The following is an 18,631-nucleotide window of genomic DNA, read 5'->3' as shown; positions in this document are numbered from 1 at the left end:
TCACAACACAGATATAAGTTCGATACACTCGCGATTAGATTATACTAGAAACATTGTTTACTTACATGTGTTAGATCATATAGTATTGGGTTTTATTAGGTTTTCTGTATGTTTATTAAATAATTTTAAAATATGCACAAATGCAGCTCGAATTGGTTACAACAGCTACTTATTACAATAGGGATGAACGCATTAGAGTACATGGATACAAATGTATACTTCCTTGCGTAGCTATCCAAAAAATATTTCTTGTCATGTCTTTAGGTCACCCATCAAAAGATAGATAGCAAAAAGAGCATCTTAAGTTTACAGTCCATTTTATGCTATCCCAAAAAGTTTTCCATTGGTCAACCATTTTCACATATCAACATCAAACTAATTCACAAATTCCAAGAAAAAAAAAAACAAAATTAATACGCGTGGTCATTTCAAACGGCCACACACAAACAGATAGACAAACCTATAATTTCACCATCATCAAAGTCTACCTGCAGAAACTTGCACATTCCCTAATATTAAACAAAGTCTAATTAGCCTGCCTAATTGCTACACACCAGACAAAAACCGAGATCAAACCAGACAGGATTCGGAGAAACCATTAATGATTGTTTCTGAAATATGAAGAGAAGACAGAAGGAAAACAAAGGAATTCAGATCATTAATATTAATAATGTAGATTAATAGTGTTGTGTGAAAGAGTTACCGAGGCCTTGGCAAACAAAGGGTAAGAAGGAACATGGAAGGGATTTGAACTGTACAGCTTACGATACCATCACGTATACCTTACCATTATGGCTACATCTCTACCTACGGTTTTATGTGACTAGCGGTTTCATAAGCGCGAATTACCTAATTCCCGCACATGGATAAAAAGTGGTTGACTATGTAGGTAATAGTTTTTGGGTAAAAAACTTTTGCGTTGATAATGTTAGAAGGATTTCCCATGAATTGACTTAGCTGATTCATACTGGTTTGGATAAAAAAAACCGAATATTATATGAGATATGATACTATCATTTTTAATAGTGACATTGCATGATATATTTTTACACTAAGTACGAAGGTCTCCAGTGTCCAAATATTTTCTAAGTCTCGCTTCACAAATGACAATTAATTTATTATACCATTCTTCTCAGAGACGATACAACATTGTACTCCGTTATTCAACTTCTTTATGACGTTTTCCACGAATATACCGAAATAGCGTTTTATAGACGTTCCGTTCCACGGAAAGTATTTTCTTTTTAATCTGTATTTTATTGGCGACGAGTGGTACGTTTATGGCAACACTGGATCAGATTTTATGTGTTCCTTTTTTGAAATAAAGCATGTATAAGTGTTTATTTGTTTTTATAAAGAGTTGCGTTAGTCGATAAATAGCTCGATTCGAAAAAAAGACATGAAAGATGATGTTTTATAACTTTTTTATATATTTGTCTTTGTAGCCATTTTGGAGCTATTCCAGAAACTCTTATACTAATAGAAAGTCACATTATCCTTCAGTGTTATGTTTTCTGAACAAACAAGACAAGCAAAGTCGCGGGTCCGTGCTAGTTTCAGAGAAATAACGCAATGAACTATGTATACATAAGTTAGTAATCATACAATATCCCATAAAACTTTAATACCACTTATATAACACAAAACCATTGTTAGACTATAACATAAGTTATCCGAATATTACGAGAACTCAACTAAAATCGATATATTACATAATAAAACAATCTCCCCAATATATAAACATTGTGAAATTGTAAGATTGTAAAATATTTATAATATCGATATCGATATCGCCCAGGTGCGTGGGCACAACTCTATTGTGATTGCGATCATAAAAATATCGATTTAAATCGTTTGTTTGTATATCTTTATTTGATGTGTTATATAACAAATTTATTTTATGGGAAAGAAAGTGCTACTGGCATATTCATCATCATTGCATAGAAAATAATGATTTTACTGCCAATCCACCTTGTATTTTTATGTAATATATATATATATATATATCGTCATAAAATACGCTTTTGTATACAGGGAAAAACCAAGAACCTAATCGTGGTCAAAGTTTTCAACATTTTTCTAATAAGTCTAAACACAGCTATGATACGATGTTCCATCATGAAGTTCCAGTTCATATCTACCCTACACAGTACTATATTATTGTAGTGTCATCAGAACTACATACAGCTGCCAATATTTTGAAGATAGTTAATTTAGTTGCCGTAGATTCCATTACATAGTTACAATACAGATCAACCTAATAAAAAAGTGTAAATTTAAAAAAACCGCCAAGACGTGATTAACCATTTCAAAATTAGAACATCTTCAAACTCACATTCACATTCAAAAACCGGTCGTACGATCCTAATTACAAAATCCGTCATAGTTAGGGCCCTTTGCAATCCGTCAGGTGACCACTCTATAGGAAATACCGTAAGAAACTCGATCCGTTGCGGTCACTCACAAACTGGTGTGAACTTAGATTATAATACCAACTGGAGACGACATTGATATACATATAACAAGAAAATGCATGATCATGAGGTATCACCATTTGTTGCGTTGACTCATTCCTCGCTAAAATAAATTGCGTCGATTGGCAGTCTTTACGGGTAGTCAGAAGCTACTAAGTCTGTCAAACAGTCTTACCTAGGGGTATGGGATTGCTCGAATAACTTGGTTGAGGAGATCAGATAGGCAGTCTTGTAAAACACCGGTACTCTGCTGCATCCTGTTAGACTGGAAGTCGACCCCAACATAGTTGGGTAAAGACTAAGTAGATGATATCGCATACAGATTTATACTAAGCCGGTTCCATTTAGTTATATGATCTAAGAGCGTGAAGAATGTCGGGTTTCTGAGACTGACTGTCGCATCGAGATGAGAAGCCTTTGGTAGTCTGGATAATAAAGTATGAAGAGTGCCTATAAGTCTGTCCAGTGGAGGAGGAAACGGTACCTCTTCGATTTCAATTGATTTTAAAAGAAAAGGTTGTTTGTCACACTATTTAACTACCTATAGAGTTTACCAAGTCTTTGGTCAGACATTATATTTTCGATGATAAAATAAATAGGTATACAATACTAGTAAGCACTGCTCATCACACTATCCTCCTGCCCCTATTATACCAATTTAATTAGTAGTAAGTGCAGCAAATTTGCTCCTTTTATACTTTTCTATCTCTCGTTATCTCACAAGTAGTATGGAAATATGCTCATAAATGCGTTAAAATGAGGGTTTTCTAAAATGGCGTCCACCAGGTGGCGCACTGAGTCGTCAGGTCCAGGTAACTGTCAAAGTGCTTATCTTTACTATGAATAGTGAACGATTTTAGTGGTTTTTTTATTTTATAATTAAAGCACTGCATTATTGTTTTACTATTGAGGTTGAGTAAATAAAAAAAACTAAATCATATTGTGTTAAAAAATTTTTCAACAAGCTTTTCCTTAGTACCAGTGACTTTTGCACCCTCTCTCTTAGCTCAATTTTTAGTTCGGAAACCTTATTCTGACCGTAGTCCATAATCAAATCAATAACACTTCCAATATAACAGAATTTCAATAAACAATAAGTTCGGCACCTACAATTCCATACTATTTGACAGCTGTTTGGACCAGACGCATACGTGGCGCCACCCGGTGGCAGAAAAAATTTCAAAAACCCTCATTTAATGTTTGTGACCAACTTTGCTAAAATGTATTTATAAGAGTGGCAAAAATGGCTTAATTTCCCAAATCAACAGCCTGAATTTCAGACCGAAGCTCTAGTCCTGTAAAGCCATCCATTACCTAAATGAAAATCAGTTACATTTAAAGCTTAACATAGCACTTCTCTAGTGAAACCGCATCTTTAAGACTTTTCACAGGTATCAGGTAGGCTAATAGTGATTTCACACATGCAAAGGAAAGTCGTCTTTATGTATAACGAGATACGATTGGTTATCGAAACCCGTGAAAATTTCGACCGTGACCATTTCACGTGTATTTCAAGGTTTAATATAATAATTTATAACTATTGAAAAACCACAAAAGAAAACCGTAAGAGGGTTTCCAATGTTTATAATTGTACTTAATACTCGTACAATTTTATTTGACAAAATGATTTATGTCAATCGCTAAACAAATTCGTATTGGCAAATTGGGTTATCACGATACATGAAAAATCGGGGATTTTTGTGACCTAGAAATATGTCATCCTTGTATATAAGAAAAGGCTGGGATTTTAGAATCTTGACCAAAGCCATCGCGTAGCTATAACCTTGGCCATTCCAAAGCCCCATGGCAAGTAATTCTTAATTAATGTTATGCGAAAAATCTCGGTCTGTCTTTTCCGCTTTCTAATGTGCTTGCTTTTCCTATATCTCTGAAATTAAGTGTCTGCCAAAGTAAATAATTGGAGACATATATTATTAACCTAACTAGACTTCTTCTACGACCCATGTCCTCCCATGTCCATGTGGACTTCATCCCGGATAAAAGTAGCTTATCCTCAGGAAACAGTCCAGTCTTTGAGATGGAAAACGTAACAACTGAAGAAATTCTATTTCCCATTAACAATATTAGTAAGGTTTAATGCACAAATGGTCTGTGAAATGCATCCTCTAAAACAACTAGTAGCAACAAGGATCACATTACAAAGACGCGACAACTCATCGCTGACTCTGATACCTAACGCGTCAAGGCTACCCTTTATCTTTGCTATTAGATACCGTGCGAACATGCAGACAGACGGACATAGTATCTCAGTTTGTTTTCTTTGAAGATATTATGTGTATCGGGTCTTATTGGCTAATAATGGGCTCAGAGAATTTTCGAAAGAGATTGGAAGGGACTCTATCTCTCGCTCAGAAATTAATTGGAACTTGCAAACTTTTGGTCCAAAAGTATTTTTAAATTTTCTGGACCAAAGAGTTATTTTTTATTCTAACCTGAAGAGTTGGTGTATTAGAACAGTCCAATAAAACAAAATACAATGTTATATAACCCAGTTACCATAACCCATTTACCGAAGAAGGCTTTATAAGCTATACTTTAAATCCATGTGCGCGAAGTTACTCATACGCAACGCTGGCAAAATTGCACGAGGAAACTGGTGCCTAAATAAAACAAGAATTTACGAATTCATCGATAATTGAGTCAAATATCAGTCGGACCAACTAGTGCTCAATCTTACTTCAACGCTTTACTCTAAAGTACCTCATAACACTCGAAGCCTAACTACATACTTTCACCAAACGAAGGAAAGTATAAAACAGTATTATATACGTAACAGCCTAGTTGGCATTCAACGGGTTACCTAGAAAGTCCTAGAATCAACGGCATAAGCCCAGAAAGTGCCTGTCGGCGGAAAATCTGCAGTAGCCATATAATTAAATGCTTATTAGATTTCCTTATTGGTGCATTGATAAGCTGTATTTGCCTATTTATCAAGCTTTCATTCATTTATGGGTAGATTGAAAGTGGGTTATTTCGAGTGGGTCTTTGTATTTCTTCGATCTATAGTTTTGGTTGCCTTTATATAAGTCTCTGATTAATATTAATCTGAGCAAAAAGTCTTCAATGTACTTCCATAAAGGTTCTAAGCGACGATTGCCCATAAAAAAGAAAGAATTAGGTGTAACCGTTTTTTTTGTACAGTTGACAGTTTTGTCAGTATGATACAAAAAATTAATGCTATCATCTATACTAATATTATAAAGAGGAAAACTTTGTTTGTTTGTTTGGTTGTAGTGGATAAACTTAAAAACTACTGAACCGATTTTAAATATTCTTTCACCATTAGAAAGCTATATTATCTGCGAGTAACATAGGCTATATTTTATCCCGGTGCGGGCAATAGCTCCCACGGGACGCGGGTGAAACCGCGGGAAAACGGCTAGTCCCTTGTAAAATGTTAGCTGTCAACTGCAGAAAACATTCGGTACCCCTATATAAAATCTTAGATACATAAAATGATTGAATGAATCTTAGATACATTTATCTTGATTCGCTCCCAAAGATACTTAGAAAAAGGTCTCGTGAATCTCTAATAGGTGCCACACGTAAACTAAACCAGTTAAGGCTAGGTGTCTATCACATTAACTCCCCCAGTCTGCCAGGCATCCATTATATGCGCCGCTCCGACAATGCAGTTAACACAATCGGATTACTGGCCGGTCAATCTGTCACAACTGGTGGATATACCACCGTTTACAGGGAGATGCAGAATTGAGGGAATCCTGCAAATATTGTTAATGCGAAAGTTTGTGTGTATTTTTGTTACTCGTTCACGTAAAAACTGGTTGGAGTTTGATGACACTTGATAGTAATATATGTAGGTTATATATCTGAATGTATATAGGTCATATATCCGAATTTATATTGGTTACCATTTAGGTAAGGGGATTCTTTCTTCCATCATTCTTCTTCGGGCATTATTTTCATCCTGGTAACTCAAGGGGTTTTTGTCGGTGGTGAAACTGCAGGAACCATCTATTTTATACTGTCGTGTTTGAATTTATTGGGTAGTAAATATGGTGGGTGTGGGGGATAGTATCGAATTTTATGGATAAGGAACTGAAGTGTAGAATGCGTGATTGAATGACTTTGGTGGCTAGAACATATTCAACGCAGGCAATAGATGGACTTATAGCCAAAAGTAAAGTATAGCTGGGAATTCTCATACAGGTTTTCTTAATCGAAATAAATAAGAAAACAAAAACCTAAGTATCTATTTTAAACCAACACCTGTTTCGAGATGAGAAGCTGTACTGAAAATTCTACACAAATGAACTAATACAGTTATAGTGATATGTGTGGACATTTGAAACCTCTGAATAATACTGATCAATGTTTATGCGAGTTCTGTCTTAGAAGATCATCATCATTCTCCTGCTCTTATATCAATTACGTTTGTGATTGGCGCAGAATGTTTTCTCCTTCCACACTCTTCATCTGCCGTCATCTCACAAGTAACATTCTTCATAACCATATCCACTGTCTTAGACGAGTATTATCTGCTAAAATGCCATCACCAAGTCCAGTAACACCCTGTGTTTAGTCACGTGCGTCACGTTGTCACAGATTGGACTATTGCATAAAGTTACACCGCCGGATGCACTTGTAACTGCAACACGTGCTGCTGAGGGTAAGGTCTGACTCCTGAGTGGATGAGTGAGAAAGTGGTGGGAAGCATGGGGTGGAATGATCTAGAATGTTATTATTGGTTGGTTTAGGCTGCCCGCCCATGTCAGACATTTTGTAGGACAGATAAACGGACCGATTCCACCATACCATTCGGACCAGTACATTCCATTTTTCTCCAAAAAGACCGATTATCGGAAGTAGGTGGGCAGCCTTCATGGTCATAAGATGTGTGAAGGATCATACATTACCAGATCAAGGTGTGGAAAGGTTAATTTCTGATAGTGATACTTACTTATTGTTGTTGTTTGGACTCTGAAACAGCTTTGGACCCTTCGTTTCGGCTTTCCTTCTCAGCAATGGCCAGTTATAGAATACCAACGATATTTGATGTGTAGTTTATTTATTCCACCAAAGCCATTTCGCAAGTCAATAAAACTCCCACAGGTGTTAAGCTCAATAAAACTACACAATTTAATCCCTTCTCTTCATTACGACGGTATAAAAAATAAGTGCTTAATGATGTTCTAAAGATTTCATAAAAGATAAAATGGCTGAGTAATTCTATAATATCAAGTACAACATGAACTTCGTAATAAATATAGATTATAGTATCCATAAAACGGGATACTAACGACTTATCCTGAGGATCTAAACAGTCTGATCCTTTAATAAGTTTAATAATATTATCTTCGTGGTTTAACTATCGGGCCGGTAATATCTTCGGCTCAATTGACTAGTCTTTACTAACAACGCCTCAGATATACCTATATTTATTTCTGCGATTACTTTGACTATAACGCTCGTAAAACCCTGGCATTGAACTGGGTCACAGATTATGGAGTAAATGGAGATGGACTGAATGATGAAACCGAATTTCTATCGTTTCGATTTCAACCTTCGATTCAAAAAGAGGAAATTTCTCAATTCATGTTTTTCTTTTTTAACGAATCATAGATAATATGTAGCATGTATCTCAGTTTTGACAGTAATTGAATTTTCACTTTAACAGTTGACAGTTATCACATATCTCCTGGTTTAAAAACTCCTTCTTTGAGTTTTACTTATTGATAATTTAATTTCTACTTTATTGCAAATCAGTTTATCTTATTATGTTTACTTTATTGCTAATTTTACATCACGTCCAAATCTGTCATCAGAATAAAAGCAACACAAAGCTAGCTTCAATCTCTTACACCGTTTCGCTCAATAAGATCCATCCATTTACTACCTCCTCCCTGTTTGGTCATAACCTTACCATATTTATGTGATTGTCATGTTTGTCCGTATGTCATGTACGCAATGAAAACGGTATGAAAGCTGCAAATTACAGGATTAATCTAACAGCCCTTTCACACGGCAGTCCAGTTTTGCGGGACCGGCATTTTACTGTATCCTGCAAAACTGAACTACGTGTGAACACAGCGTCCGTTTTTGCAGGATTCCCGCTTTTTACTGGACGAACGATCCAGTTTCAAATCGACGGGAACAGCATTTTGCAGGATCCTGCATGCGGTTTGCTCGTGTGAACACTAGCATATAATATCTTTTGCGAGCAAACGGGATCCTGCAAAAAAACGGTATCCTGCAAAAAACTGAACTGCCGTGTGAAAGGGCCGTAAGGCTTAAAGCTGGAGTAATTTTAATGCGTTGTGTTGCCAGGATAGTAAATGTGGTTTAGTGTAAATATGCTTTGATGTGGTGTTGTGATGGTCAGTTTGTTTATAGTTTGGATAATTTAAGGTTTCATGATGTAGTAAATGTAGTATATGTATATGGCAAAATATCTAAATATACTGTTATATTATATGAGGTGTTATGGACAGTGGGCAAAGTATCTTATGATAATCTCAGTTTTTTAATGATACCAATCCCTTCCAATTAAGTATGTATTCTTAATGCTGATCTCTCTCCGATGGTGTCGGATTGCCGTCCCATCGCGCTATGAGAGTGAAGGAATAGGGAGTGCACCTGTGTCTGCGCAAATACTCGTGCACTATAATATGTCCTGCGTAGTTGGTTAATCTCCTTACATGAGAACAGCCGCCGTAGCCGATAATCGGCTAGGAGGATATCATCATCATTCTTATAATGTCAGAGTAAATTGGCTTTCTATTTATTTTCTGAATGGCAAAAATTCACTTCAGCTTATGTTAATTGGCTTCATCGTCATAACTGAAAAAATGAAGTATTAATTATTTGCTTAGAATATAAGTTGTACTTTATAAAACAGTGGTTATACTAGGAAGTACTCTAACTAACATGCTTCAATTAGCCGTAATGACAGTCATTAATGCGTTTATATCCATATGTACTCTTAAGTACTATCCATGCTTTCAGTTTAACATATTTCCTTGGCAATATATATTGTTGTTTATGACTTAAAAGCTTCTAACATATCGTCCACTTTACCAGTCCCTATTGGTAGCGAGACTTTCTTGACAAAATGAGATAATTTGCGAATGTTATGAAGTGGTAAATATAGCAACTTATAAATTGTTGCTTATACTGAGTGGCTTCAAATGGAATGCGTAAACAGAACTAATACTTTGAAGACAGTTACTATCTTATATTTAACTGAAAATAGTTAATACATATTTAAGTGTTAACTTTGTTAAGTAAAATATTATTATATTAAATATACTCTCTTTTTATCAAGTCTACATGACTTGTTAAAAAGTTAAGCATACATAACAAAAAAAATAATGCCTTATCGATCGAGATTAATATTGGTCGTACATAAAAATTACCCTTATGTACTTACTCTGTAATTCAACACCTCCAAAAAAAATGTTTTTCATACACATCAATACCCAATTAAAACCGCATCTTATTAACAAGAAAAATTAAAAAGTACCCTTGCAAAAATTCCCCTGTGATATGAAATTACATGCTGTATGGTATCAATATCGCGATCCCGTCATCGTCGCGGTTCAGCGAGCAGCGACGATGATCGACTGACGTAATGACCGCGATTATAAGTGCTAGGTTTTATGTGTTGAGGGACGGGTAAGAGACGACTTGGTGGCGATTTGGGAAATATATAAATAAAAAAAAATGTGGGTTCATGTTAATGGTGCAATGAAAGCATGAAATACACGGTTTGTCGATCGTCCAAGCCATTGGGTCGTTGCTGTTATTTAAGCAGGTATAGGGAATTTAAAATGTTTGCAAATAATGTTGTAATCGACTGAAAGATCTTCGGATTTTAATTATTGCCACTTACTAGTTATTTATGGGATTATATGTACCTATATGATAAAAGCACGTAAACAGTCTGGCAATGATTTTGATGTAGAAATTTAAAAGAAAAAATCAACTTGTTGCAGGTAACATTAAACTTGCATATCTGTCAATTTGCAAACGAAACAATTAATCAAAATTATAAAAGGGTACATACTCAATTAAACAATACCCGACCTTTTTAAAAATCCCATCAATTTCCCCGCAGACTATAAAATACCCCATATAAAGATGTAACCTGTCGATACTCGCAATTTGCCATCGATATTACACATAATAACCAGACACCTTCGTTAAAAACGCGTTCACGGTAAAAATGAAAAATGACTGACTTTTTTACATTTTTTTTTACAAAATTGCCGTTTAATCGCCATCTTTAAGAGCTAGGGCTGTTATGGGACGTGTTTAAGCCACGCCCCTTTTTGATAAAGTGAGGTGATAGATAGGTTATTATAGGTGTAACGTGCGTGCTGGAATGCCTGTGCTTGCAACGTGTAGTAATGTAAGTTGATGAAGCGTGTAATGCAATACTGTGACTTTGGATAGATAGGGAGTGATTCATTTGAGATAAATTTTCTATTTAATACAGTAGATAGACGATTGCAAGTTAGCGTTAACATATGATAGAACCTAGCTAAGATAAACTAGCTAAAGGTTGATAGGACCTAGCTTTTGATATTTCGCAAAAACCTATGATAGGTCAAAAACCTTTGACTTTAAGGGTTTTGTGGGAAGTAAAATACATTTATAGACTTTAGACCAAAAATCGAACTGAAGACTCCAATGGAGACCAAAAAATCTCCCGGTTCTGCAAGATTGTTAGCACGAGTTACCGCGGCCCTGGTACGCAAAGGGCTCTAGGAAAAGTCTGACACTTATTGCTTTCCTCATCAGGATATCATAGATATCATCTTGTATAGAAAACTATAGGACATTTAAAAATTTGCTTTGTTTTACCACAACGACAAAGCGAATTCAAAATAATAAAAAAGGTTATGTAATTTTAATAATATGCATAGTGTCTGTCAATCACAGTATATAATGACTGATGAATAAACTAAAGTTCATTATGAACCATAGTTTATTACCGTAGATTACGCAATTACTATGGTCATGCAATCGCTTGTCCTAGAGAATAATGATAAACAAACGAACAGCTATACTATAGCTTGTTATCGTATAAATCAAAGAACAGTAGTTATTATATAGAAACCTGTAGTGATGGCCTCTATCGAAATTATATGGTTTTGAATATCGTGTAGGTATATATATTTATTTTTGTTTACTTACTTGTTCCCCTAATGATCTTTTACACTTCTTTTTTTTTCTACTATTATTGTAACTAACTTAGGTATAGCAAAACTCAGGAGGCCAAAAACGATGTTTACGAGACACTGATATGAAAACTTTACAAAATTAAAATTAAACTAAAAAAAAAATATTGTAAAACAAACTTATCTTTAATAAAAATTTAAACTTGTACAAGTATAGTTGGGAAGATCTGAATATATTTTTGTCATCTAGGTAGATTCGTCCTAATCAGGCAGACTTGATCAAAAGCTATATGGTCGTTTCTTTATCAAATCAAATCATGTACCAAGGAGTTTGTATTAATTAACTGGAGTATTACTTGATCAGATTTACATATTCAAGCTTTAAAAACTTTATCCTATGACTACTAATAAATGCGTGAGATAAAGAAAGTACTTAAGTTACTCTTCATCTGTTTTCCTGCCTTTCATTAAATTACTTTGACGGTAAAAACGACTGATCCGATTTAGATGAAATCAACCAGTTAGAAGAAACTCTAGAAATGGTTATAGCTTTTAAGATTTAACTACATACTTCCTCAAATATTAAGAGTGCAAACTAAAAACTTTTAGTCAGCCGATAGTTTGTTTGGGCTCATAAATCAGTATGAAGATGAATGGTAGTACGCACATTACTAAGATCAGGTATTTAGCCGGTATCAGACCGACTAAAAACTTTGATTGGAATCAAGATTTTCTTAAAAAAATAATTGACAGGAAATTTTTGACCGACTGTTTAGTCTGCAGTCTGTTGGTACTTTTATGAATACTTTTGTTTCGTTTTTCATTTGTTTCATTCCAAGATATTTCTTCCCGATGTTTCGTAAAGATAATAACTATTTGTGAAGTGTCAAACGTTGGGAGAGTTATTAACGTCATCCTGTCATTTTATAACTGTCTCGGAAGTTTTGTGGATGCTTTGTGACCCTGTTTCGGACTTTCATCTTTATAAGCTTGATTTGACGAGTTATTTTTCATGTTTGTTTTGTTTTCTTTAAGTTATTGTACTATAGACTTTAAACATTGTTTTTTTTTTATATATCTTGCTTATTCTGTTACTATTATAAATGCGTAGGTTTGTGTGTATTGAAGAATTTGATCGATGTTTGTGGCTCTTTCATGAAAGGACTACTGAATGGATTTTGAAGGAACTTTACAGTAATATAATTTAAGCTTATACATAGATGTATAACATATACCTAGGTAGATATCAGAATAACATATAGGCTACTTTTATCCGGTCGCGGGAAGTAGTTTCCTTGGGAAGCGAATTAACAGCTGGAAAAATCTAATAAGCAATAACATTACAAAACTTTGTTTTTATCAATAGATTTTATAGATAGTGGTTTGAACTTGACAAAAACTTGTCAACATTGCTTGTCAACAGAGGTGACAAATCATTGACAAGCTGTCAATTTTATTATTATAGTTCGGCCGTTCAGAGAATGCGTTCCTGACACCTATCAGTTAGTCAGGACTAGTGATGGGCACAACATAACACTGAGTTCGTTACCGTTCCCCCAAAATAAACCGCCGCATTATTTTAAGATTATTTTCGTTTTAAATTGGCGGAATCATTTAAAATTTATATTTTAGTTATTTAAGTGGAAACCAAAAAAAGGTAATATTCATATAATAAAATCGTTTTATTTATTCTTTGTTACAAAGTTACAATCTGTATTTCTATGCAATAAAGTAAGTACATTGAATTGAATGTGCGTACAGAATGTTAATCAGACTCCGATTCGCTTGAGGAGGTGGTGTCTTCATCATCATCTTCGCCTACGTGTATATTACGTGTATACTAGGTATTATCAATAACAGAATCAATCCTGATATCTCGGTCAAAATCTTCCAAAATCAGGTTTTTAGAGCTCTACCTCACTGGGACGCCATGGCGACGTCGCCAGCGGCACAGGTCTGGCTACTTCTGGCATCCAAATGTCGCCAAGTCGAGTGGCCATGGCGTCTCGACAGTCAATTGTTTACGTCGTCGCTCAAGAAATTGCAAGCTGACTGGCGACCACATTGGCGACTGTGTGAGGGAGGTGCGCTTTACCGTGTACATTATAGTGGCTGCTGTGGCCACGTCGCCAAGTTGCCACGGTAGCCAGAAGCCACATAGGGAACTGTAGCTCGTGGCCACGCCTCCAATTTGGCGACGTTACCAAACCGTCGCCAAGTGAGTTAGGTTCCATACATTTCAATACTAACTGCTTGGATACGTAGCCGGCGACGTCGCCATTGGCGTCCTAATGAGGCAGGGCACTTAGTCTTAGCGCACGAAACGACAACAAATGACTATTTAGCGTCACAAAATGACGGCCCATGATGCCATTTGGGGTTACCATTTTCAACCTAAATATAAAAATGCTACTTTCTTTCGCGTGTTCAGTTTGATCATAGTTTTATTTTTATATTTCATAAAAGTTATCCTATAGTCCATTATTTTCAAATTCTTAAAAAGAAAAACAAAACGTATTATTTTATATTATAAGTATAACTGTATAAGAACCATCAACCAGAACAGATTACGATACTTGCCTGTTATTTTTAGCACAGCACTTCAAATATAAAGCGCTGACATAACCTTGTAATAGCGCAGTATAGATTTAGAAAAATATTGTTTACCAAGTTATTTGACACTCAATTTGGCACAAAATTACAACATTTATTGATATAATAATGTTGTTTTAATGCTCAACAATTGTTAAAACGATAAACAACCAGCAAAAATATTTTTATCGTACTGCAACGCCATTACAAAGTTACGTCGTCAGTTCAATCGCGATGTGTCAGAAACGCATTCTCTGAGCGGCCGAACTATAATACAGGAAATTATCGTAATCCATGTGTTAATGAGATAATTTCAATGTTAGTAAATACTTGTGTTTTGAAACCAAGTAGGTACTTACGGTTCATAGTATTCAATTATGTCTATTCTATTCTATTTTTATTTATGGCAATCCATGTCGATGCAAACGTCGACGATTCTGCCAATGACAAGTGGAAAGAAAAAAGTGGATATAAAACTTTGCATATAACAACAGTACCTATACCATTAAAAATTATCTTCAACTGTACTTAGCATTCCTAACAATAATTACCTACAGAAAATACAAGCCAAGTCTTTGAAATCAAATACTTAGGTACCTACCTACAGCAAACTCAAAGAAATCCATTTAGAATCAACTGCACATTTTATGAGCGACAATTTTATTTCCACATCCTATCTGAACATCTTCAAGTTAAAGAATCATGCGTGTACCAACATCGTTTTATCTTAATAATCTTAATTAGTTTAGAAGGGACATTTCCGCATTGTAACGTGTCTATAACTTGCTTGGTTAAACGGCTTTTAATTAACTTTATATACACAGAACTTTAACTAATAGCACACGACAAACTTTTAGTCGGCCGATAGTTTGTATGGGAGTCTTTAATCATCAAATGACCCCTCCCGCTGTGGGTGCAGCGTGAGGGACTGTCAGACTCTTACTGACTAAAACCCATCATGTTCCTTCTTAAGCCTACTATGTGCCAAGGCCGCGGTAACTCTTTCGAACAATCCCGCAGCCCAGTTTGTTTGGGCTCATAAATCAGTATGAAGATGAATGGTATTACGCACATTACAAAGATCAGGTCTTTAGCCGGCATCAGACCGACTTAAAACTTTGATTGGAACCACTATTATCTTTCAAAGACTGTGAACTTTCGGGTCAACTATCGGCCGACTATTTAGTGTCCAGTGTGCTGTCTGAGTGTAAGTATTTGTGTGTTTGTCCACTGTGTAACGTCAAGAGTGAGTGGGTTCCATAAGTGGTATTAAGTAAGTCTGGTTCGTGTTATAGATTATTTTGAGCGAATATGTTCGTCAGTTGTATAATTTCTAATGTCTTTTAGACACTAATGAGTAACTAGGAAGAGTAATGGAAATTAATTCTACATCATCTTTTAACTGTGCCCCACCGAGTCTTTCTTATGTTCATCTTATAAAATACAACATATTACCTATAATACCTGTACAACGAATTATAGAATGCTAATAAAGAATTTAGTACTCTTTGATACAGCGCTTATTGTGAGGAGGTTTCTGTCTCTGGGACCCTAACCACCGGTACCTTGGACCCTGTGCCCGATATCGGTGGCAACCTATTTTTTTAATTTTTAAATTGAGTATTGAGTAGGTAATTATTGAAAAAATACGTGAACGCTCCTATTGTCATCAGAATTTTTGACGGTTTAATATGGGTTGATTGTTTGAAAGTTTCAGTGAGATAAACAATAAAACAGTTATGTAGCAACTTGGACTTTTTAAACACAGGTTAAAACGGTTTTTGTAACCATGTACAAGCCGTTAGAGTCTTAAACCAGATTTACAGATATACTCACACATACTGATTTTCTCTAAAAACATATTCATTCACACAAAGAGAAAATAAAAGTCAACGATGAGAAGGAAAAGTAATACAAGTAAAGTTTTACGATGTATTGTTCAGCAATTTATGGCGTGAATGTGCAAAACTGAATTATTATCTTTTGTCTTGGAAAGCGGTGTCTATCAATATTATTAGTTTCAATGAGTTGGTATCATTGTGGTTTTAATATTAATTTAGTTTTATGGTTTTGTTGTTTTCTATGGGAATAGTAAATAGTAATTGTTGGTGTTCAGTGTTAGAAGTGTTTTCGTAGTGGTCAGCTGTTTTGTTTTGTTTTTCTCTTTTATACTGTAGGTAAGTTTTTAAATTAAATTAATTTATTTGGGAAATAGGGATCTAGGTATATTCAATTAAAATATTTAGTGCTGATTTAAATACCTAAGTACGTTGTTCAATATTTTTTCTTCAACTCGAAGTTATTCCACATTCGTTATTAACATCAATCAAAATTAATTGCATTTTTGTTTTATTGGTAAACTATTTATATAAGTAAAATTAGTTAAGTACATCGGAGTATAGTCTTTTTTTAAATTTCATATTATAACGAATGTCAAAAATACAAAAAATCCCGTATCGTATACAACAGCGGACACACGACACGGCGTCGTAAAAAATCACCGACAGTTCAAAACATAAAATAGAAATAAATTTCTTCACATTTTGATGATTTCCGTAAAACTGTATGTTTGTTCGCGCTTCAAAAATAAAAATACGTGTTGTTTTAATAGCCATTGAGCAATACTTAAACTTGATTTTATGGCAAAGTTTTTTAACTATCATAGAAGGAAAAAAAAGTTTGCGTTAGCCGGGAATCGAACCCGGATCAACTGCTTGGAAGGCAACTATGCTGACCATTACACCACCGACGCTTATGTCAGAATTTTCAAAATGGCGCCTGAAAACCAAATAGATTTATTGCAACTATTGACACAGCAGTTATTAATAATGATTTTTGTTTGTTTTTAGGTATATACGTCAATGTTTTACTTGTGTTTATTACATACTAGCTTCCGACCGCGGTTTCACCCGTGTCAAGTTCAGTTATATCGCGTTTCCAAGAGAACTCTTCAAAAGTCCGGGATAAAAACTAAAACCCTATGTTCTTTCTCATGGTCAACTCTACCACTGTACCAAATTTTATTAAAATCAGTTCAGTGGTTTAGACGTGAAAGCGTAACAGACAGACAGACAGAGTTACTTTTGCATTCATAATATTAGTAGGGATTATTATTAGTTACCAATATTTATTTGTTCCGTTTACGTACGTCTTAGGAATTTTGTTTATTTTCCTTGTTTTTTCTATGCAGTATGTTCTTGGATGTATATGAAGTTGCATAACCAAGTTAAGCTGTAAGTATCACACCATAGAGTAAAAAACAAGACCTGTTTAGACTCAATTTTGTTTGTTTTAACGAAGCATAATTACCATAATTATTATTATAATCGTTCATCATCATCTTCCGAGCCTTTTTTCCCAATTATGTTGGGGTCGGGTTTTTTTTATAATCATTGATTGCAGTAAAAAGAAAAAATATAAAAATATCTTCATTATTGCTGCAGCTTTTTTTGGATTTGCAAATGACTCTGTGCTAGATACACAAAACCTTTTTATATATTTTGCGTGTTTACGTAATATTAATCAAACGTAGATATCTATCTACCTTCATTAACGTAAGAACACAGAAAGATATAAATTAAAATAAATACAGTAACGAGTTGCCAGTCATAAATATTGAGATAACATTGAACGCCCATAAAGTATGAAGTTATTCATGTACTTGACTACTTTATTGACAATCAACTGACGTAATTAGTGATGTATTATTGTCGATAATTAATATCCTACGTGAGTTGTGATGTATCGATAGTTAGCGCGTGTAAGAATAGACGAGTGAAGATAAAGGTAGGTAAAGACACAGGGGTCGAAATAATCAGGGGTTACTTGAATCATCTTTTGCATGTCAATTAGTAAATAGATATAATTGTCATTATTTGTTCAACTAGGATTCTAACTACTGTGAAGTATCTAGAAATTATTTAAAAAGCAGTAAGTATGTACTTTCTAGGTTTTAGTAACTAGTAGATACCAGGTACCTATGATTCGCGTCAAGAAACTTTGTAATTCTGAAACTCCTGGCACTAATGTTTACAGAAATTGTCAACAAGCTTTGCTTGTCTGAAGTTGGCTACTATTGGCTTCACAATAGCCAAAAAAACAAAACACTACTACACATGCGTGAGTCGATAAATGGCTTACTTCAGAATTGCAATATTATTTAGTTCGAACTGTCGGTACGTCGGTAGGTATGAGTATATTTTTCCAATATTTATTTAGATCACTTTTGCACTATTTTACTTCAGCCTAGGTTATTTTTGCCGTACCTACCGAAGTCGCAAATAACTAGCATATCGTACGATTTCCGAAATAGAATTTACTGTCAACAGTGCGCATTTACTAAATATCTAGTTCACTAAGCATTATAATTACTTTGTTTTGACACTTCTGTTTCTTTCCTAT

At 34.7% G+C, this 18,631-nt stretch overlaps 1 protein-coding gene and 1 non-coding gene across 2 annotated transcripts in view; one reads left to right on the top strand and one right to left on the bottom strand.

Annotated features, from left to right (window-relative positions):
• Window positions 1–18,631, top strand: part of LOC110382375 (facilitated trehalose transporter Tret1) — a 102,097-nt gene that overhangs the window by 39,379 nt on the left and 44,087 nt on the right. The window lies entirely within an intron of this gene.
• Window positions 16,911–16,982, bottom strand: Trnag-ucc (transfer RNA glycine (anticodon UCC)). The gene has a single exon. It is a non-coding gene; the product is annotated as a tRNA-Gly (tRNA).

The sequence above is a fragment of the Helicoverpa armigera genome, chromosome 24, assembly GCF_030705265.1.
Source record: "Helicoverpa armigera isolate CAAS_96S chromosome 24, ASM3070526v1, whole genome shotgun sequence".
Taxonomy (NCBI): domain Eukaryota; kingdom Metazoa; phylum Arthropoda; class Insecta; order Lepidoptera; family Noctuidae; genus Helicoverpa; species Helicoverpa armigera.
Note: the sequence above shows the minus strand (reverse complement) of the source record. Positions and strands in the feature narration are given on the sequence as shown.